The sequence below is a fragment of the Pyrgilauda ruficollis genome, unplaced genomic scaffold (assembly GCF_017590135.1).
Source record: "Pyrgilauda ruficollis isolate IOZ18807 unplaced genomic scaffold, ASM1759013v1 scaffold139, whole genome shotgun sequence".
Lineage (NCBI taxonomy): Eukaryota > Metazoa > Chordata > Aves > Passeriformes > Passeridae > Pyrgilauda > Pyrgilauda ruficollis.
Window position 1 is genome coordinate 894,252 of NW_024512432.1, and position 23,431 is coordinate 917,682.

The 23,431-nt window shown below is 44.5% G+C and overlaps 1 protein-coding gene across 5 annotated transcripts in view; it reads right to left on the bottom strand.

Moving 5' to 3' along the window:
* The window catches only part of ANKRD17 (ankyrin repeat domain 17), a 67,690-nt gene that overhangs the window by 43,401 nt on the left and 858 nt on the right, over positions 1-23,431 (bottom strand). Inside the window, exon 1 of one of the 5 annotated variants that reach the window (XM_041459588.1) lies at positions 20,697-20,716. The exons of the other annotated variants lie outside the window; for them this stretch is intronic. The gene's annotated coding sequence lies outside the window, so the exon portion shown is untranslated. Of the gene's footprint in view, positions 1-20,696; positions 20,717-23,431 lie in introns of those variants that run through there. 5 annotated transcript variants of the gene reach the window in all.

A 23,431-nucleotide genomic window follows, 5' to 3' on the forward strand; every position in this document is an offset into this window, starting at 1 on the left:
CAGCAGCTACAATTCCCATAAGGAGCTTACTCCTGGTTCCTGACTGTTGTCAGATGACTTATTCCTGTCTGTTTCCCAATTCTGATCCTAAAGTCAAACTCACAGTCAAAACACAGGACAGCTCACATGCTCATTTACACCACAAAGCTTCCAAACAGAAGACGGACCTCCATTCCATGGAAATCTGACATGCAGACAAGCTACAAAGTCAACAGTATTTCACTTCAACAGTATCAGAAGGCAAGTAAGTAATTTACATTTGTCCATGTACCTTCATCCCCACACACAGATACTGAGATAAACAGATTGGTCAGACCACAGGACAGGAGAAACAATGGGAGCAGAAATAAAGGATCTGGTACCTTGTATGATGAAGTCATTCTCATTCCTAATGCCCTCTCTTATGGACTCAAGAACTGCATCCTCCTCTAAGGAACTCCTTGCCCTCCCCACACATTCCAAGGCAATAGCTCTGTTTTCTCCTGGAATGACACCCTCCTGACAGCGTTTGTAGAAACCCACCACCAACACCCCGTGCAGCACCAATTTACTACTCAAACTGGATCTGGGGTGCATACACACCTGATGCTTCAGGGAATTCCCCTTCCCAACCACAAAGCCATTCAGCTACCAGCAAAACCAAGAAAAAACAGCTTCCCTGCTTCATGGCCTAGTAAATTTCACTTTTGTAGTAGCACTTTAAGCATTTCCTCATGCCCAAAAACCACCTGGAGAGCTTTCTCTACAACAGCTGTCACCCAGCACTGTGGTGTCTCCAAGCTTTAACAACTCCTGTACAACATCACGTTAACATCAAGCAAGAAGCAAAGACACCCACTTTTTTTTAGCCACTGAAATGATGATATACCAAGCCCAGGACAACAAAATGGCATTTTGCAGTAGGAGCACAGCGGGCTGATGCAGTGCTGGAAATGAACTGTGGCAAAAAATACTGTCACCCAGCACACTCTGGGTCCCTTCTGTCCCTTCGTGGCAGCACACTGCCTCCTTGCCTGTGCTCAGGAAAACTAAGATCTACTTGGGAGGAAAAGACATGTCAGTGGCAGACACCCATCTCTCCCAGCACTGCAAGGAAGAAAAGCTGTTCTCCTCCCACTCCAGTCTGCCTGCTTTGCCCACTAGGTATAACCCACACTCCCCCTAGAACTGTGTTTCTCCCCCACAAGACAACACCAGGGATTAAAAGCCTTCAAAAACAATACTGAAAGCACACCGAGGCAGCATTTCTTCCTCCTTGTTCCTGCAACAAGGAAATCCTCTCAGAGTCTCAGTTCTGATCACTCCTGCACACACCCTGCCATGTGCATTTCAGGCACCGGGTCCACAGTCACCCACAGAACACACAATTTATTCAATCATTCACCGTGGCCACTGAGCATAAAACACAGTGAGCAAGTGGCCTGAACTGCACAGCACCAGCTGGGTTTCAAACAGAAATAGTTTTAAGCTGCCCACATGTTTTCTTACACAAATTTGGCAGGCAATCTTTCCCTTCTGTAAGTGGTTTTGGTCGGCTGCTCTTCACAACAGCAAGCAAGTGCTCTGCTCTGAAGGATGAGGCAGCAGAAGGGAAGGAGGACATGTGGAGGAGGGACAGGATGAACACACAAACAGCTACTCTGTTCCAGTCCAGCTCAGAATTCCCTTTGGCATGAATGAAACACTGACGTGTGCATGGGCTTCTTCACAGCAATACAGCATCTACTGGTGAGCAGATAAGTCAAAAATAAAAAAAAAGGCAGGAATGCAAGAACAAATTTTTTCATCAAGCAACGCCACGTGTAGCTTGGCTTAGTCAGAGCTTTGCTGTCCCATCATCCAAGCAATTAGGAACACCAGTTCACTGAAAGGACACCCTAGGAGAGGACTCTATCCCTCTCTTCACAGTCTTAATGCAAAACACAATTCCAAGGTCTGAAAAAGCCAAAGAAACGTTGTTTCTTTGCCCCACAAATCATCTTTCTTGACACCAGGCTCCTCACCTCAAACCATGCTACACTAGGTGACTGATGGACAGGAGATGTGGACTCTAATGCACACTAGAAACAAGAAATACAACACAATATGGTAGAAATTATTGTTACCAGAAGGACTGAGCTTTCAAATATCTGTCTAATAATAAAAAAAGACGTTGCAGACATGTGCATTTTGATTGCAGCCTCCCCAAAGCTGAAGTGAAGCTGTGAAACCCCTCTGTGTATGAAGGCTCAGCTACCATTTCCTCACCTTGACCTCCCAGGCCAGGGAACAGCAACGACACCAGCCAAGCTGCTACTGCCTGAAATTCACCATCACAGCAGAAACTGGCTCCTCAAGGAACGTGTTTTAAGTGAGTGTCAGGGAAACAGGTTCATCCCAAAAGATCAAACCTTATGTCAGATTCAGTTTATAGCCAACTACAGAGATCCCATTTTTCTTCCTGTGCAGATGACTTCTATCAGAACTTGCTTTTATCCTGCTTCCTCAAGTTCTGCAGCCCACATCCAACTTAACCTATCAGGATCAGGGAGGGGATAGCAGAAACCAGAGGTCCTTAGAGGACATGTACATTTCTTGATGTAATTATCTTGCTGAAATAATTATTGATATGAAAAAGTGCTGATATCCCTCATCATGCAGCATAACCAAGTTCGCATATTAAGTAGAGACATTAATAATATTAACCAAATACAGTTTGGGAAGATATGACTAGTTAGGTCAAGAGCTCTGAAATTACTTCAAGTTGTTCCAGTTTAATTCAGTTGTATTTATTCCTGTACTACAAAGTTAAATGAAGACATGGCTGTGCCACCGTCCCAAACCACACACACAAAAAATGAACCAACCAAGGAGTCAAATGAACCAGCTGAATTGTAATGCACATTTCCTTTCCTTTTTTGGCATTTACAAGGCAAGTATTTTTTCAATGAAGGCACTAGTATGGCCTATTTCACCAATCTTTTCTCTTACGATGAGAAGCGAAAGGATAAAGTTACAGCAGGAGACAGTTGGATTCAGTATCTGATTAGAATTCCCATTGTTACTGCCTGGGGAACTGAGCACAGAAGGAATTATTTCTAATAATTTCAACTCATTTGGTTAAAATTCTGACAAGCTTGACAGTCCCTGAATTCTTCCTTCAACACAAACTACTGTTAGGCATATCTAATAAATGAATTACAATTTTTTTTTTGCTCTATTTGGCACACCCAACTGAAAGCTGCAGCATATTGAAGGGGTTTGAACAGCTTTTAACATATGGTAAATGAACAGACTTGTGAAGGTAGTTTAAGCAAGACACAAGTATGACTAAGTCCAAATGTATCTATTTTTCCCATCTTAAGAAAAAGAGGTTCTATTTTAAAAAAGTAAATCAATGTTTAAGGGCAAAGACAACAAGTTGAAGTGGAGTCTTTGCTTTGCAGTGTTTGCTTCCCATGTTAGATATAAACATCACGTGCCAATTTCCTTGCAGTCAACACGACAATTTTCATTTCCACTCTCTCCTTAATGCTTCCCATCACATCTGTTCCATGAAGATTATTTAATCTTATTTATTCCATATTTACATGGCCATTAAGTGACAGAGAACCGCTATTTATATAGCCAATTCCCTGTATTTCCTTCTTGCAGGATTCTGATGCCAAGGCAGTGCAACAGGTTGTTTGGAGTGTGGGTTTCAGCTTTAGAACATGTGACTTCCTATCAGTCAACACAGCCAGCAAATTCCAGGGAGGCAAAGATCTGAAGAGATTTCAGGCACATGCAGAAAAAAAAGTAACAAGCACCTTATCTGTGGAAACAACCTCTTTAAACATGTCTATGAACATTTAAAGACAGTATGTATGAAGGGGTGGGAAGAAAGGAAAAAATTGAAATAAATCCATCTGAAATATCCCTCTCAATTCTCTCACTGTTTTTTGATTAAGGACTCCGTTTGAACCAAGAGCTTAAAAGATGAAGAGTCTGGGTCCAAAGAGACCTTTGCTGATCAAGTGATCCCACCTGCTGGCCAAGTCCTTGGCTAAGACTTCCTGGCTAGTAAGACCCTCGCTGGCAGACAGAACCTCTGAGTGATACTGACCTTTTAAACACAGACATCCAGCACGAGGTCAGTTACTTAGAGGTTTCTCACACAATAATTGCATTTTCATATTACTGAAAGAGATACAGCAATAAAACAAACAAGAAAGGCTTCAAATTATACCATTAAGATTGTAACCTCTCCCTGCAAGTGGAGAAGAAACTGGTTAAGACTCAGAGGAATTCTATCTAGGAGATTTCCCGTCCCATTTGGGGCTGGCACTAGATGTGGCCCAGACTTAGTGATGGTGCCTCAGTGAAAGGGATACTACAGCAGGGCTCCACCTCACTGGGAAACAAGGCACAGAGAGGCTGTCCTGACAGCCTGTGAACAACTGCAACAAATCAGCTGGATTTTGAGCTGGACTTCAGAGGGGAGCGAGACCTCCATGGAACCCTGTGAGTCCCTTCCAGCTCAGGAGATTCTGTGATTGAAATCACCAGGGAATACTGGAGCACACAGTAGCAAATACCAACCTCATATGGGCAAACTGTTTTTAAAGACAAGAAAACAGGTAAAAAGTAAACCAGACAAGATTACCAAGACAAACTGTGAGAAAGAAAACAGGGAAAGGATTAGCCTGTTTAAGAGCTGGAACGTGGGAAAGCTACTAATGCCCCAACACTGCAATATAATGCTGATTTTAATCTTCAGACCAAAAGACTACAATGTTTATAAATATTAAAAGACTTGGCCTAGTAAAGAAAAGAAAAACTGCCTTGCAGAGGCCTCCCTGACCTCTGAACGTGCACGACTCTGCTACTCAATGTTTGCTCTCCCTTGCACTGGTGTTCCATGGAGCACCTGTGTGCTCAGGCAGGGCAGTCTCTGCTCTGTGTAAATCTTGTGGTCACCACCTGAACTGTGCTCTGCTGTCCTCACTGTGCGACAACCCAACGTGTAACACCTGATCCTCTCATATTATCTCACCTCCCACCTGCACCATTGGCAGCCACATACAAAGCAGGATCTTGTGTTGCCATCTTACTGCAAAAGTGCCATACTGCTGTCTCCTTATCACAAAAGTTTCACACCTTCTTGGTGGTTTCTCATGGGCAGCTCCTCAGAGCACTCTTTCTTCTTCAGAGTAGCCAACTGACTCCATTTCCCTTCCCAACCATCCAAGCCACTCTTTTACAGCACTTCTTCTCACTGGCCACAGCTGGGGCCTGTTAAAGTCAGGCCTGCTCCTAATGGTTAGTAACTGACCCAGCTGCAACTCCTTAGGGGTGAAATTACTTTCTCCACTATCTTTATTTTTATATATTCTATCCCCCCACAATCTTGGGCATTATTAAATTATTCTTATGCCTCCAGTATAAAATCAAATAAAAAAAAAACCTTTCTGCAGTCAGGAAATACTCCCAATATCACAGTACCAAGCGATGTTTTTCTCACAGTGATTTTGAGTTTCAGCTCCAAGTAGGTGGAAGGTATCTACCTCCAGCTAGAAAGCTGAAGGACATGAAAGCACTGAGTAAGGACAAAAGCAAGCACCACGTGTGGGCCCATGCTAGACCCCAGCCTGTCTCCCTACAGCCAAGCACAAATGAGCTTTCAAAGGACATGAAGGTCAGAGCACATGGCTGCTGCTCTTGAAAGGTCTCAAATCAACACAGGGAACATAAATTTACCTCTCCACTGTCATAAGCTTCCTAAGTGGATTTCTGAGCCTGAGTTCAGCACACAACACGGACCACATCCTCATCTGTCAGCACTGAACTTACCTCCTGTTCTCCCACCCAACATCTTGACTAACTCAAGCATCAAAAACACAACTACAGGTTTACACCATACCAAGGTCTCCTGCAACATAACTATTCCATCCCTGGCACGGGCAAGCCAAAACCTGAAAGCTTAAACCAACACAGAAAGCCTTGTGCCAGTGAAGCCACACACCACCAAACACACGTATCAGGACAGAGGAGCCAGAGAACGGAGTGAAGAGCAGCTCACTGCAGGGTAACCCCAGTGCTGGCATCTGATTCACCTGTATCCCCACACAGAGCTGTCAACGCCAGATTCAAGCCACAGAGCCCAGACAACGCTGGCCTTCAGCTGAAAGCACAAAGCCAGCTCCAGCTCTGCACCACCTGCACCTTCTTCGAAGGTGGCCTGAGCACAGGGCAGCCAGGACGCTGTGTGAAATCCTCTGGGCTGACAGCCATGTCTGCCTGCAGCTGCAGTAAATTTGCTCAAGACTTATTTTTGTTTTAGCATTCAGAAGTGATTTTGGCCCCAGAAGCAGCCCTTGCAGTAAGGACCTCTAACACCATCTAAACCTCGGTCTCTCTGGCAACTGAACACAGACAGCACACTACAGAAAATTTGGGTTTTTTTCTGGCTTTCAATTATAAGCAGTTTAGAGGGAAAATGTTCTTGAAGATTTTATGAAGAGGCAAGGCCTGATGATCACTCCAAACTGAACCAAACACTAAGCAGTACCAATTCTTTTCAGATCTGCTGCCCAAGCAAGAGCAGTTCTCTCCATCCCCACACTGCTGCCTTTGAATGAGCACCAGACACTGCTCCACGGGAGAAAAATACAGCCCTGAGATGGGAAAATAAGACACTCTCAGTAAACAGACTGTTGGAAGCTACAACAGAAACAAGTTTGGAGGGAACTATAAGTTGTACTTCTGCATATGGCTTCCAGTGATGTGCTAAGAAACCATGAATAGATTGCACTGCTACCAGAGTACCTGGGAGATTGATGAACTCACTCAGCCATACTTCACACACATCTAAAGCCAGGCAAGCCATGCCTGATTCCTGAGGATGCTTTTTACCTGGATCCAGCTGATGTGGAGGACAGGAGGTCAATGTATGACAAAAGCATCAAAAGAAAAGCCACCACATCCCACTGAGAGCCAGGATGTAATTGCTCATTTCACACAAGTCCAAATTCTGTTACAGTGACGAAATTAACTTCCCAACTGCCCTCCCAAACTGGACTATTGATAAGCACCATGTACCTTAATAATCTGACATACTATGAAGCTACATATGGCAACTGTGGTTAAAATAAAGAACAAAAAAAACCAAAAGGAAAAGCTTCCAGTATGCAATGAGGCAAGTGAAGTACTGAAATATTTATTTGATGGCACAAAGCCCAGTTCACAATTGCTCTTCCTACCTCCCCACACAACCCCAGCCACACACACAGGTATTGGTGAAAATGTCTTGCTCATACACCTGTGCCAGTTTATTCAGCACAAAGTGAACAGCTGAGTTAATATTCTGGATGCAATTATGTTAAACAGTTCCAAAGTCCACACAGAAGTTAACAGCAACTATTCCTATCGATCAAAAATTTTAGGGTAACCTAAGTGTGGCTACCAAGGGAAAAAGCCTACAGGACAAGCACTGGTGGAAGAACTATTCTGTCAGAATTCTGACAGCAGCTAATAAGGCTGCAGCTTCTCGTTACAATAAAGAATGCATGCAAATATTCTGACAAGTCATCTGGCAATGTTTTTGCTTGCAAAACCTGAAAAACCACAGGAACAAGAAAAAGGTTCTTCATTAAATGGTTTGGAAGATCATCTCACTCCAGCCCGCTGCCACGGGCAGGGACACCTTCCACTATCCCAGGTTGCTCCAGGCCCTGTTCAACCCAGCCTTGGACACTTTCAGGGATGAGGCAGCCACAGCTTCCCTGGGCAACCTGCGCCAAGGGACATTTCCTTGAACTATTACAGCAAATATAACCTGTAATAGAGACCTGTTTCACGCTATGACTTCTTGGCTGGCCTCTCCATTTGGCTGAAAGGTTACTTCCAGCTTACCCTCACAGGAAGAGATAATGTCCTTTATTTCATAATAAATTACTGCTGCAGAGGGAGATCTACTTCTGTAGAGGAAGCAAGAACAGGCTACATTTAGACAACTGGAAATGCGGTAAGAGAAATTACATACTGCAACAAACGTGCCTCTCTCTCTGCTGAGACCCCACCTCGAGCCCTGCCTGCAGCTCTGGGGTCCCCAGCACAGGAAGGACATGGAGCTGCTGGAGAAACTCCAGAGGAGGCCACCGAGGTGATCAGAGGGATGGAGCCCCTTTGCTACTAAGAAAGGCTGAGAGAATTGGGATGGTTCAGCTTGGAAGGAAAAAAGGCTTCAGGGTGACCCAGTTGTGGCCTTCCAGCCCCTGAAGGGAACTTGATGGAAAAAGGAAGAGACACTACTTACAAGAGTGTGTAGTGACAGCACAAGGGGGAATGGGTTCAAACTGACTGAGAGCAGATTTAGATATCAGGAAGAAATCCTTCCTGTGAGGGTGGCCGCGCCCCGCCTCACCGCGCCGCCGCCATGCCCCGCCGCCCCCTCCCTCACGGCCGGGCCCCCCCCCGCCGGCGGCACGGGAACAGGAAATGGACCGTTCCACCCCGTGCGCGCCCGGCGCCTACCACCGCGTGCGGAGGGGGGCTGCGCGCCGCTCCCCAACGCCCGGCCGGCGCCCCTCGGCCGGCGCCGCGGGGATGGAGGCGCAGAGGAATTCAGGGAAAAAAAGCCCCAGCAGAACCAGCTCGTTTCACCTCCTTCCCCGCCGAGAACTCGCAGAAGCCCCAGCCCTTAGGTTAGGCAGATCCGTGCCATGCCACATTTGTTTCTGTGCTGTGACCTGTCTTGCCACGGCACCACAAGCTGCCGAAGCTCTCCCGAGCGCTGCTCCATCAGCTGCCCTCATCCCTCCCTCCTCCGCCCGGCTCCCGGGGGGCAGGAATTCCACAAGCCGCCTAGGACACCCGCAGGAAAAGGTGCTGGCCGCATGGAGCGAGGTGTGCACAATGCAGCTTTGAGAAGCATCATCGCTACCCACCAAGATCAGTACCCGCTTCTTACCTACACACCTCTCTGCTCAACCCGACACATCCAATGGGCCCAAAGATGCTATCTCACACATTCCAAACCCCTAGGTGACAGCGATACCAATTCTGTACGCAGCAGGTCAAAATCGCTGAGCAAATAACTCATTTTCCAGCTCAAACATCCAGCATAATAAATCTTGTCAAGCCCACCAAAATCCCCTCTCTCGTGATGTCGTTTCAGCAGAGCACAATGGAGTCCAACGGCCAAAGGAATGGAATTCACATTTTTACTTGAAGAAACACTCATAGCAATCACTTAGTTTAATTATCTTTTCCCAAAAAATACTGATTGTTAAAAGCACTCGCTCAACAGCAAGAATATTCTTACCTGGATTTAAAAAGCTGGCCAGACTGGCTAGTAACACCACACAGAGAAACTCCTGTTGATCATTATAAATTTTAGGCGTAGCTGCATTCTTCCATTTAAAAATGTTATTTAACCACCAAAAATGGGAATTACATCCTGCTCACCTATTACAAAGCCCCTCATTTCACACAAACTCAACATCTGCCCAGACTGTCTATTTTTCCACTCATTTTCCAATTCAGAGAACAGTAAAATTTTAGATTTTACAGTTCTACAAGAATTAATTCAAGGATGACCCACAGAACAGTATTGCCCTGTTCCTCTGGAGTCATGCTTTCAGGGTGGCATTTCTAACACCCCCAGCAGCCCCTTGCAGCTGTTCCCATGTACATGAAATCCAGCAATAATTGCACAAACATTAGCCCAAGTACAAAGCTGTCCCTGACAGCTTGAAGGATTTCTTTGTATATATATAAAAAAAAAAAGGAAAAAACCAGCCACCACCTCCCACATAACACTTATGTCTCCAAAGACAAGTTATTCAGTCTTCTGAGCCTCAGAAAGAATTAACAGATACCTTATATCACACCAAAGCAAAAAAAAAAAGGAAGAAAAATAAAAAAGAAGCTTAAAGCACACAACTTAGCACTGAGCTAGAGATACTTCACACATGACACCACTGAAAACATGTTCAAATGCAAAGGCAGCAAACTGCACAGCACGGCCCCCAGACCCACAAATCAAGATTTTTCAGGAGAACAAGGAACACAATCACCTTCAGAGCTGAACCATTCCCCTTTCTGCCTGGAAAACTGCAGAGCCCTGCCTGCAGCAGCATCACTCCATTTCCAAACCTAACCCAGAGAACAATCCAGAGCTTCCCTTACCCCGTGAGAGACACGAGGGCTCGGCTTCTACCTGTGAGCCACGTGAAAAACCTTCCTGGCACCGAAAGCAAGTCACCCTCAACATTTGTTTGAGGGCAGCAAATAAAACTTCCCACATGTCACACTCAAAACCTCAATAGCCAATCCTTCCTCCTCTCCCCTGGCCCACCTGAATCTGCAGCTTTCGGGTGCTGGCTCAGAAAGAAGCACTTGTTTGTGAAATGAGATCTCAGACTTTCTTTCATACTTCAAAATATTTACAGTATAGAATACCAAATTCTAAAAAGCCCATCCCCGCTCTTGATGTTTTCCTGAAGGTCTCATAGTGGTGTAAAGTAAAGGCTTTAACACACGCTTCTGTTCTGTTCCTGAAAAATAAAGGGGAAAAAAACCAAAAAACTTTGAGGGAAAAACCGAAAAAAATATTTACACCCTTGTGATTAACTTCTTTTGCATTTCTACTGTGTGATTTTGGGTTTCACACACAGGTCAGGAAACAGATCTTTCATTCTGCACAGGTAAATACAAACTCATTCCATCCTCACTTTCAAGTCCAGCTCTAGCAATTACTTGCAGCCGTTGATTAGAAAAGATAAAACACATTATCTCTTCAAAACATCTCAGCTCCTCCTTGAAAGCTAACAGTCTTTATTTAGCCTTAGCTGAAGGGCATGATCCACTCAGTGCCCTCATTTGTCACCATCCACTACTAAAAATCAGCCTGTCCTCCTGATCAAGAGGAGCCCTAAAACCCCGCAGCTGTCTGAGCCGTGTCCATCCATCACGTCCCTACACTCTGTGAGCCCAAAGCACACAAAACCCTTCTGTCCCCGCACAGAAGGTGGCAGAGAAAACATCTCAGGTTCAGCCTGAGATTTAAAAACGGGGAACAAAGTCCAGTTTCCAGCCCCACGAAGCGTGCTCAGCCAGGGGGAATCCCGAGAGCGCTCTGAGCAAAGCCAAGCGAGGGATGGGAACAAATCAAGGCTGGTTTGCTCCGCACTGTGCTCCCCACCCAGCACTGGTAGGTAACTCTGTGGAAATGACCCACGGGACAAGAAAAGCCACAAGAACCCAGCTGCTCGTGCAGGGCAGAGCTGCAGGCTCAAGAGCTCGCAGGCGGTTTTTAGGAAGATCTTCCACCCCAACCTTCCGGTGCCACCACAATTCTGCACTGGCATCGCGTCACCCTGAAGCACAAGCCTTTCAACCATTGATCCGAGACAGATTCTGGCACCCAGAAATGTGAGCGCTGAACAATTGATCAGACAATTCCCACTCTTATATCACAAAAGCACATTGTTAGCTGGTTACAGCTGATCGAGCAGTACTGGTCACCAACTGTCCCAAAGCATATAAACACAATTTTTGTGTGTGCTTTCAGAGCACGGTGGCAAGGTTGGGCTGTTTAAACCCTGTCCCATGCAGCTACTAACACCTTATTCAGCAAAATTACGAGGTGCATTACTTACTTAAAAAACCAAATTATTCTGAGAAGAAAAAAAGGAGAGTTGAAGACAGGCCCTCAATACAGAACCGATTATCAGTCATACCCTTCAGCAGGCATTCCCAACTATTTGCCTTTCCAGAAGTAGGTACCCAGTCAGACAAAATCCTGAAGTTCCTGAGACAATTAAGACCAAAAACCAGAGTGGGATTTCAGCCCACATTTTGTGACATTCTGATTATCTGCTCGAGTGCCAGGAGGCAAAACCCCCACCACTGTCACAAGGAATACCTTGGAAACTGGGGTACCTATCACAATGAAAAATCCAACCAAGATGTGCTTACACACACAAGGTGGGCATTTCAGATTAATTAGAAATACCCTTGAAATCAGAAGGCTCAGTTAATTCACTAAGGGAAAAATATCATCATTAATAGAATGACCAAGTTTGCTCTTCAAATGACCAAGTTTGCTCTTTTAACATGAAACAAAAAACCATGACAAGACACAGGAGCAGTTGTTGGTATACAAGAAAAATACTCAGTGCAAGGAATACCCACACAGATTTTTCAAAGGCTGCTTCAACCTTGTGTTGGGCCCAATTCTCCCATTTTCAGAGTGATGATAATCCCACCTACATTCATTTTGCTGGACCAAACCCAGTCCTTCATTTCTGCTCTTTGAATAAAAACAATTTCTCAAACCCCTTCAGAGCCAAGCCAGAACTGAATGTTTCCCCAAAAAGATACCCCTAAGGGTACTCACTGCTCCACATAAATGCACTAGGATTTACCAACCTTCATTAGGAACTACAGCCTACACCTTGCAGCTCTCCATCATATCAGTAGAACCACCAAGACATTAAAAATGTTCTTCTCTGCTACTTCTTTTCTAAACACAAAAACCTTGTTATACCCCAAAAGCATCAGCTCTGCTTTGGGGCACTTTGCATCAGTCACCACTTGGTGCAATTTTTAAGCCCCCTTAGTTCTATGTCAATATAAAACAAAATTACTTTTAAACCTACTGTTTCAGGTTCTCCCTACAGACAGATTCCTCCAGCTCTAGATCTTCAGTGGTTACATAAAAACAAGTCAGCCCAAACCCAAACCTCAGGCACCGCCTGAAGTCATGACCCCATCTGTTTTTTCTATTTTCACACTGTGTATTGGTTTCTTTTACTTCACTTCTTGCAGCAGTCACAGCTCTGCAGTTGTCAGCCTGACTAAATTTCCAGCATCCTTCAGGCAGGTGCTCTAGTGAATTCCAAATAAAAGAAACCTACTTTCTTCCTTTCATTTTCATTATTGGGGTGGGGATGTGCAAGGATGATGGGCTTCAACCTGATAAATACTGAAGACATGCTTTTATTCTGATTTTTTTACTCCCTCAGCCTTATAGTTCACTGTCTCTCTCTGAGCATTTCAGACTTGGCTGCCAAAAGCTGCAGTGGAGCTTTCACATGAGTTTTATAGTCACAAGATGATCCTTGCTGCCCGTTGTCATTATCACACCCCCCTCGATTCAGCTCCGTTATCTCCCACAGACAAGGAAACTTCGATAAACAAGCCACATATTTTTCTTCTCTAACAACCATGTAACAACTTTTTCTGACCATCCAAGACGGTTTCCCACTCAAAAACTGAGTTTTTTGCCAACACAGACCTTTCATTTCTCTCCAGCCTATTCTTCCCTTGGCCTAGGGCAGCAGCAAGGCATTCCAGACCCAGGGAAAACACTCAGTGTTTTCTGTTCACTTAGTGTTACTCCTTCTGGTCAAGGGACAAAGCTGGAAAGGATGGAATTCTATGCTATCCATGAGAGGAAGGTTTTCCACAGCTCCAGCAAACTAGAATCTGGAAAAGGTGACTTCACTGCCTTTGAAAGCACCACAAAGAGCACAGCCTGAGGTTTTTTATGCCCATTTAAAAGACTGCAGAACACTGAAAAGGTTTCAAGACTGACTGTTGAGAGACTTGCATAGTTATGACCTGTCTGATGGAGTAACTTCCACAATTCCCTACATAAAGCCCTCCTCCAATCTGCTCTCCCTGAGCAGAAGCACTGCCCTGGGGAAGCTGACCTGGCAGCTTGCATGAACTGTCAGGATGTGGTGGGAGCAGGGGACATGAGGACTCCATGCCTTCTCAAAGAGGTGGAGACCTCCTCCCACAATAGCTGGGCAATTAGGAATTTCAGCATTCCAGCTGCATTACCATTTCACAGACAATTTCTCATTCGAGGGTCAATAGAAACAGGTGATTAATTCCACAACTGAATTAAGGGTTAGCACCATCCCACCAGGAAGTTAACAGGAAGACAAAGATTCACCACCAGATCATACAAGCTCAGCCAAAAAGCACTCCATTTATAGCACTTTTCCCAGGAACCTGAAGACAAGGAATGTCAAAAGCAAGCTCTCTTTGGAGGCAGACTGCAACACTCTGGTCAAGAGTCGTGAGCCCATCATCCTCATTTTATCAGCAGCCCCTTATTGTCACACCATCCATCTTGAGCCAGAAGCCAGAGGCACAGTATAAAAACATTTCTGAATTAAATCCTTTTTTATCTCTGGCTAAATGCATCTGACACCTGAGCAGAGTTTTACAGCCCAGCAAGCAAGCAGCATGCTGGCACAAAGAGAGACAAACCCTGCTCACCAGCCAGGAGCCTTCCACCCTGGTCAGTGCTTACATCAGCCCCATTCTTCTGGATTTCAACTCCCTAGGGCCAACCTAAGCATGGAAAAAGGAGCAAATAAAGTATCTTTACTCATCCACAGCACTGCCCTGAAGATGAACTGAAGTACAACATCACTAAAAAACAGCCATGAGATGATAGCTCCTATGATTTTGCTATGGAGGAACTGCCCAGTGCAAATCCAAATGCACCTGACAAGAGCTGAAAAAGGGAGACAAAATCACACGAGCATTTTGAAAGGGTTTTTCAGCAGAATTGTAAGATTACTGGTGGACACTCTTGTCTAAGGGGAGCTTCCTATTAGAAATCTTCCTTTAAGTTATCCAAAGAGTAAAGCCAGTAAGTTTTCACTGGGTAATACAATGCTCCAAGTCCTCAGGCCAAGGACTGTGAACACACTGAAGAACCCTGGTTTTGGGAAAAACACAAGTGAAATGAGGGACATGTTCAGATGGGACATGGAAGATCCTTCTTCAAACAAATGAACTTCAATTCCTTTCTCATTCCACATGTGAAATACTGGTGACAGAAAAGCTGTGTGTAACGAAGGAGCATGTACAGTCCAACAACACTCATATTAACACCTCTCAAATCCTAAGGCAGGTACTAATCCAAGCCATCTCCACATTAGAACATGAAAATTTGAGTGCAAGTTCTTAAAAAGTTGTTAAGTGCAGACACGTTCCCTGCCAAGAATAAAGAAACCTTAAACCAGGAAAAGCCACTATTTTGGACAAAGTCTCCTACTCCTTTTTAAGTGGCTTTATGTAGCATTTACTTCCACACATAAATTCTAATTGAGTGAATAATTAGAAATTAAATCAAGTCTTCTCACACCAAATTCTAGTCCAGGACCTGCTGGACTGGGAGGTCCCTGTCTTCCTTTTCTTGGCTGTGAACTGGATGGCTGTTTCAACAGCTCTACATTCAGGCTGTTCATCAGGAATTTGGACTGGGTTAATACCAGATTTTGAAACCTACTCCAAAAGCAGGAACCATAACAATGTACTTGATGTTTCTTTCTTTTACAAAACTCTCAATAATCAGAGTTACTCAGCTGGCATCTTCAAATTCACAGGCTGAGATGGCTGGAAAACTTACTCCATTCACTGACAGCACTATCAAGCCTGGAATTAAACACAACAAGCGGGATAAGGCTGAAGAAGGAAAAGCATAAACTGAATACAAAAATGAGACACTAATGTGATCTCTGTTTTTGTTTAATATGGTTGCTCGTTTCCTTTTTCATCTGAGGTTACCTGGAAGATCAGGACTGACTGGGCACCACACAGCACAACTCCCAGCATTTACTGCCAGGGTAGTTGGAGCAGCTGCCAGACAGAAACACTTCTGGCTGAACACTGGAGCTCAGGACCTCCTGTTCCTCATCTCCTCTTTGCTGGGCCTCCAGAAAGAAAATCACAGGCTCAGTTTATCTCACATTACCAGAAGACACAAGATTGAACTCGCAAACACCTGCCCTCAATTCAAGACGTGCTCACAACAAGAGCATGACTTAAGCCCGAGACTAACCCTGAAGTCTTGGGCTAAAATCAGAGTCCAGGAGTCCAAATGAAAACAAACTTAAACCCTCCTCAAACCCCTCACTGCCCCAGCAGGCAACCTGAGGTCCCTGTCAACACAACACACTCCTCCCACAGAAGAACTTGCTTCCCCTGCACCACATTTAAATTACATCATACACACAGAGCCTGACAGAATTATTTTACTGTGACCAAGTTTAATAAATGCTGGGGAAGTTGACAAAAAGTTTTTAAAAATCTGAGCATCTTCTGGGCTGGATGGACAATAGTTTTGTTATATAAACAATTGCTTGAGTTATTTCTATTAACAATTATTCCAATGGTTTTTGGAAAGGCTGTGTACTCTGTAACAGCCAGTTCTGGATTACAATGAAAGCCACCATTGAGGACATCTGCCTTTCTTGAGAACACTTGGCAATTTTTTTTAATGCAATTTTTTCTAAAAAAATTAAGTTCTTTGAATTCTACTGGTAACCTTACTTCAAATCTAATTTGCTCAAGCAAGTGCTTATTCGGTGTCACTACTTCACCCACTTCCTCAAAACCAGTAAATTATTGTTATTGTAAGGTTTTTCTAGGTCTAACTGAGGTTTTGGCCATACTCTGATGCAACTGAACAGCGCTGGGCCACAACAGCTCCAAAGCACAGGGGAATCAGCATCCATATCAACTCTGATAACAGACAAGGCACAGTGCCCAGCTCCAGAGGGCACACAGAGACATTCCCTGCTCTGGGCAGAGGGAAGCTCCTGAGCTCAGCCCATCACACTGGGCCATTCTCTAACCCAAGCACTCCTGCAGAACCCAGCTGTGGTGCAGGAACCAGCACGTTTCTAAAACCCACCCCAGCCTAAAGACACCAGGAATTATTCTCAACTTAGACACGAGTGCACTTAGAGGGTGATTTCAGACAGAACTGTAGACACTTCCCCTCTCATGCCAGCTCCAGAAAAGCCCTTTTCTGGAGTTCAGCACAGCAAGTTGGCCACTATATTTATCCCTTAGGAGTTCTTTGATCAAGCTGATTCTCCACAAAAATACCAGCATGCTGTTATGCCAGCTCTCACTTCTGCTAGTGACAGAGATGGACGGAAGGCATATGCTCATCCCTGGAGCAGACTGTAACATTCAAAGTGCTTTTTTCTTTAAGCCAGCTTGGTTTTCTGTGTTGTGATTATGATGACAATTGTGACTTTTTTAGTCAGTCTCCAAAGTGACTCCTTTGCTGCACTGCACTAAGTGACACAAAAGTGATGCTGATAAACCAAAAGGCTGCAGAATTTTAATAAAATCCTGCTTAATTCCTCTCTTTCTCCCTATCCTTCGCACGCTGCTTTCAAGAACTTGAACAAATACCAGAGACAAAAGCCAGTGCTGATTTTATCTGAAGAGGCTCTGAGTTTTTAAGCTACATTAAAAAAAAAAATAAAGAATTCTCTGTGATTTATCTGTTCCAGTCACTTCCAAACAGAAGATCCAGAGGAAGTGTCAAGAGGACTAGTCTGCCCTTGAAGACAAAAATTCTCACTGACCTGTACCATTCTTACCAATGGAGCCCTCAGAAACAAGGCAAATGCTTTTCATGCCAGGGATTTAAATGAATTATCCCACCAAAAGAGGCAGTGCTCACCCTCCTCCCTGCCTGAGCTCCTGCTCTTCGCTGTGTCAGCACAAGCTCCCGTGCCCAACAAACTGGATCCAGGAACTGATCAACTGGAAATGTGTTTTTTCTCTTCCTGAGGTTTTTTTTTTTTTTTCCAACGACATCATTTCCCCAGTGGCTGGGAGGAGCACTGAATGCCTTTTTTTTTTCCTTTCCTCCAAGCCCAACTCCCCCAGCTCCAGTGGGATCAGTACCCACGCTGATGCAGGGGCTGAACTGCACCGAGCACTTGAGGAAAAGAACTAAGTCACATCATGACTCGAACATTTCAGCTTCATCAAAGCATTGTTCCCCGTTCCGTGGAGGAGAACAATTCGCACCTGCAGAGCAGCACCAAGAGGAAAATTCCACTGGCAAAGCATTTCAGGACAAGACTGAACAGAAGGCAAGAATACCTGAAGTCTGGAAATGGGAAAGCTCCGGGACAGGAAAACACGTGAGTCACCTGCCAGACACAGATGCACGAGGGAGCTGCAGCTTCTCCTGCAAGTGTGGAGTGTTTTTCTTGTGTGTGGGAAGGACTGGGAGGTACAGCTGGGAGGATAAGAGCGACCTTCCTCCTCCTTTCTCTGAATCATTCCCTGCCCGAGAGAGGGGGGTCAGATACTCCCCTTCTGCTGGGACTGCAGTTCCCAAAAACTGCTCCTGCACGGCTGGACAGATGTACAGACTCTGAAAGAACCACTCCTTGTACATCAGCACAAGGCAAAGCGAACCCTAGACCAAATATGAGGCAGCCCCCTTAGCAGCAGTTTCCACTTGGATTGCTGAGTGCAAAATGTCTTCAGTTTTAAGCTAAAAAATAAAGAATCTAGACACTTTTTGATTGTTTCAGGTTGAACTTGAGGAGAATGGAAGCCAAAACCTCCAACTGATATTCTAAATAGAAATATTTCATCATATTTCTTAATGTTCCAACATCTTTCTAGCTCCGTTTTCTAGCTCTGAGCAGCTGCTTATTTGGACACATTATCCACTCTTGATGATTAATACCACATCAGATAATGGGGTGGGGCAGGGAAAAACATAAAATCAAGGTTTGCTTCAGCTCCTTTCCTAGCATATACCATTATGCTCCAGGAATTTGAGGATGCAGGTAAAATACAGAAGAGGAAGGACTCCTGTATATCAAACACCACTAATCGGAATTTGTCAAAAACTGCTTTGAGTAATGCCAACAGAATCATCCTAATGACAACATGCAGCCTAAAAGAAAATACTGCAAGCACAAACAAGGATGCATTAAAGACATGCTTGGCTTTGTGGCTGATTTTTAGCCTGGTGTTCGACTGTTACCTCATGTGAAAACAAGGTGACACAACAGTTAAGTAATACCTCCATGTGGCTTCAGCTCTCTGCACAGTCATGAGCTCAGGACAGCCTAAGGGGGATAACCCAGCTGAAAAACATCTGGAATACTGAGATAACCTCTCCCAGTACCACTAACACAAAGCACTGCTCAGTGCAAACAGAGAGGAAATGCTGCCCTTCATTGGCCAACAATGGATTTTTTTTCTCCAGAATTCCTGTGGACTCTGCACAATGACTGGATGGAGGTCACCAGAATTCCCACACTAGCACCGGGAACACACTGATATTCACTGCTAACTTCATGTTAAAGAAGACTTTTCCCCTCAGTACACAGGTTAGCTGCATGACCTTACCCAAACCATTTGCCAGCATTAGTCCTTCCTCACCAGCAGTTTTCTTACTCAACACATCCAAAGTTATGGACGTGACAAAAGAAGTCCCACACAGGTGCAGAAGCTCTACAGACACAGCACATCTTCAGGATGTCACCTCAGCTGAGTCACCTACAGAGCCACACCATCAAGAAACCAGAAGCACAGCATTTCAGGAAAAAACACACAGTGTCTCCCCAGGCAGCCAAGGATTCTGCTCAGATGGCCCAAAGACACTAACAGCAAATTTAGGCAATTTTTATTTAACACCAGGTTAGAAGGGCTTGTCCCCTTAACAACCAAAACAAAGGCTCCTTACTTATCCTGGATCTGCAGCATTGATTTTCAGTTCCTAAATCCAATTGCAAATCATCTATATCCTAAATAAGCACCAACTGTTTTGCTTTTAAAACACAGATAGAGGGAAAAAAACGAACACACATAATCCCATTTGCCTTCAACCTAGACAGATGAGGAAATTCTCTCAGCTAAACCCCTTCCAGAGAAACCATTCTCTTTACAGAACTGAATTACTGGCTTGAAATGTGAGGTGTTTGGCTCCAGCCTGCACATGGGAATTATGTTTATAAGGACATTTCCTGAAGAAATATCTAAGGAAGTAAACAAATTCACATGGTGCCACCAATATTGAACTCCACCTTCTGCAGTGGTCACTTTCTGCTGGGGGGTTTCTTTTTCAACCCAGATATTCACTGATTACTTGAATTATATAAAGCACACAGAAATATAGTAATATTTAACAATTTAAAAAAATAAAAAGCATTAGGTCTAGCCAGCCTGATTTTGCTGGAAGCCAGTCCAGAACAGGAAGGAAGGGATGTTAAACACTTTTGGCTAATGCTTCCCAGGGTCAACTACAGCAGGTTTCACTACTGTGAAACCTGGTTGTAGGATTCCCCAAGCAACATAAACCCTGAGATTTCAGGGATTTTTGAGAACCATCCTACAGTATTTCTATCTTTTGAGTGGAAGAAACTAAGTGGTACAGGCAAAACACAGCTGAAACAGACAGGAAAAAAAAAACCAAAAATAATTACAAGATAAACAATGCAGCAGAATGTGAGACTGAAGTGCACCTCGGGATGTCAGGGTCAGCTGCATGCTCTGTCACATCTGTGAGGACCCGAGGCCATGAAAGCAATGGCAGTGAAGGCAACACATCACACAGTGGTCAAGGCAGGCATGGTGGCCCTGCAGAACCCAAAGGCCTTATTCCAGGATTCTGATGAAGACTGCTAGGGTTAAAAAAAGGAAACAGATTGCTAAAATAAATTCTGTGCTTCCAATCAGCTCATTTGAACACTTAAGCTCTTCAAGCCTTTTCCAATTTAAATATTACAACCATGTGCCTGTGATGCTCTTGAAACCACACCAGGACGCCCAAGTTTTCAGATTAACTTGGCCTTAAATCTGAATCCAAGGAATTCAGAGTAGCTTCTTCTGCATGAAGAAATTTTAGAGGACTGGTGGTGTTGTGTTGTTCTACTTACTTCATCTTAGTAGTTCAGATCAATTACTGTTTCAATTGCAGCTGAAAAAACAAAATTGAGCTTTTACTTCCAAGAGGCCCAAGTGAACCACAAAGGCTTAAAAAACAGCCAAAACATCTCAAAAAGCATCTTTTGAAAGGGCAGTGCTTGCAGGTACAGTTAACTGAGGATTATATTCTGGAATGGTAATTTGCACAGCACCTAAGAGAAGGTAATAAACACACAAATCCAAGGTGCATCTACACCTTGGATCCTCACAAGATTCATGGACAAGATGTAACCTACAAATTCCTAAGATGGATATAAATGGCAATTATAAATTTCACTGCCAGCAGCAAACATCTTCCAAGTTCAAAGACCTGAAATAAGCTTGTAAACAATTTTTATTACACAACTAAACCCTTCAGTGTTAAATAAGAGAAGCCCTAATGCACTCTGCACCTTTCTAAGCAGCAGCTTGCTACGAGGACCTGCTCATTTTTTACACCTTTCACTGCAAATGGAAGTGCTGAAGACAATTTGCACGGACAAGAACACGTGGAAGGAACCTGGAAGCTGAGCTCCCCTGCTATCTAACTCCTACTATCATTCTTCTCATTCCTCAAGATTCCTCTTCCTGTAGACCGAGAAAAGTTGCCATTTTTTAACCACTGTTTTTTAGGGAAAAGGCAATTTACCTTTTACAGACAACACTGGACCCCACTACCCAAAGTCTTGGGGTTTTGCAGTAATTTGCTGCAGTTTGAAAGATCAACCTTGGAGGTTGCCATGAACAGTGTCACAGGAGCTCAGTGGTTGTTGGTATGAAATTCCCACTAAACTCCTCCCAAAGCTCCCCACAGTGCCTGTGTTTCCACACTGAGATCTGATGGAGCTCAGACCTGGGCATGGAAACAGCTGATCCTAACTCCTGATTCCGTTCCATCAGCTCACCAACAACTAAGCTGAACAATGTCTTTCTGCTCCTGGGGTTTCTGGGACTCGGGATGCACCAGGATTCCCTTCAGAACTCCTTGCACTTGTTCCTACAGTACCCCTGATTTTTAGAAGCAGTCTCATTAGCAGTCAAATCTAAAAGCACTTGGCTTCAGAGATTAGAGAAGTCTTAATGTATTAAGCATGGGAAGGGCAAAAAATAGCCTAAGACAAACTATCTTAAGTTTACAGAGATAATGAAGGGAACGGTTGGGAGGGAACAGCAGCTTCTGCAGCATTCCCACAGCAGTTTCCACTCACAGCAAAGCCAGCAACTTGCACTTTTGTGTTTTTCCACACTTGATGTGCCTTCCACGCTGCCTGTGGTCAGAAGACCACAATCAAAATGAAAAGCTGGGCACAACTCAAGAAAATGTGAAATAAAAAAAAAAAATTAACCCCCAAACAACTACAAAGCCCTTTGTTCCTACAGTAGGGATTTTTTTTAAGCCTCTAAAAGCCAAAACTAACCATCAGGTTCCTCAGACAAGGAAACTCCCCTTTCTCTGAGAACATTCAAAACACTTTTCCTCCCCAGGAGCTGCTGGGAATGATGTTCAAGTTGGATGCTCTGCTGCAATAATCAGGCCATCCTCATGTTCACATTCCTAAAAACTGTGACATATTCTACAAGCTGCATCATTTTATCCTGAAGTCACTAGGAGAAAGACTAGAACGGATTTCTGCAAGCAACCTGCATGCTCAAGAACAATTATAAATGAAGCACGTGGCATGTGTTTTGTTGTGAATCCTGAATTTCATCATCTCAGTATTGTTCACTTGCTTACTTAGCCCTGCTTAATATTTAATCCCAGACCACCCAGCCTGGGAAAGCCCTCACTTAGGATAAGATGAGACCATCAGGGAAGCTTCCAGATGCCCAAACTGCCTTCACAAATTGCCTCTATCAGTATCTATGGCACATCTCACTCTGTCAAAGGAAAAAAGTTAACTATTCTGCTGCCTCACGATATTTAATGACCACTGGCATTTCTTCCTCTCTGCAAAGAATGTGAAATAAGTGCTCTGAAGGCACAGCAAGCAGGCAGAGGCTCACCTCACCCACCACCTGAACTGCTCAGCTGGCTCTGCCCTTCCCACCCTGCTTCTTGTATCAACTTCAGCAGGAATAAAAGGCAGAGTGCAGCTTAACCGTGGAAAAAGCTATCAGCATCCTAGCCCAGCCCTTCCTCGAAGCTATCAGACCCTTCCTTCCTGCCCAATTTCTAACAGAAGTGTAGATATATCGCTTGAAAGCCAAACTGCTCAGAAACCAAGTTCAAAGAAAAGCTAAAGAACTTCAAAGTGGACTTTTCTGCGGACACTACTCAAAAAAACAACCAAAGCAGAAATGAATGCTCAGCTGGGGAGGTTACAGGATTAAAACCATTCAACAAAGCAACCCTGTGTGACTACACATGCCAATAAGGGGCTCCCAGCCTCACCGGCCTTTTCCAACGATACCTACCTGAAAATCCTAACCCCAGACAAAACCGAGTTACTAATGCTTCCCCGGGCTTGTTTCTGCATTGCATGGAACCAGGGCGCCTTTCAGCTGCGGAGAAAACGCCGCTCAACAGCCCAACAGCCTCGCCTGGCTGCACCTTCAGCTGCACCTTCACCTGCTTTACCTGCACGCTCTCCCCAACACGGCCTATTCCCACCACTGGGCGCGCCAACACCTCGCCAGCCACGCAGCCAGCGCTCCGGCCTGCCTCCGGAGCCTCCGGCCGGGCTGCCCAGCAGCATTCCCACCGCCC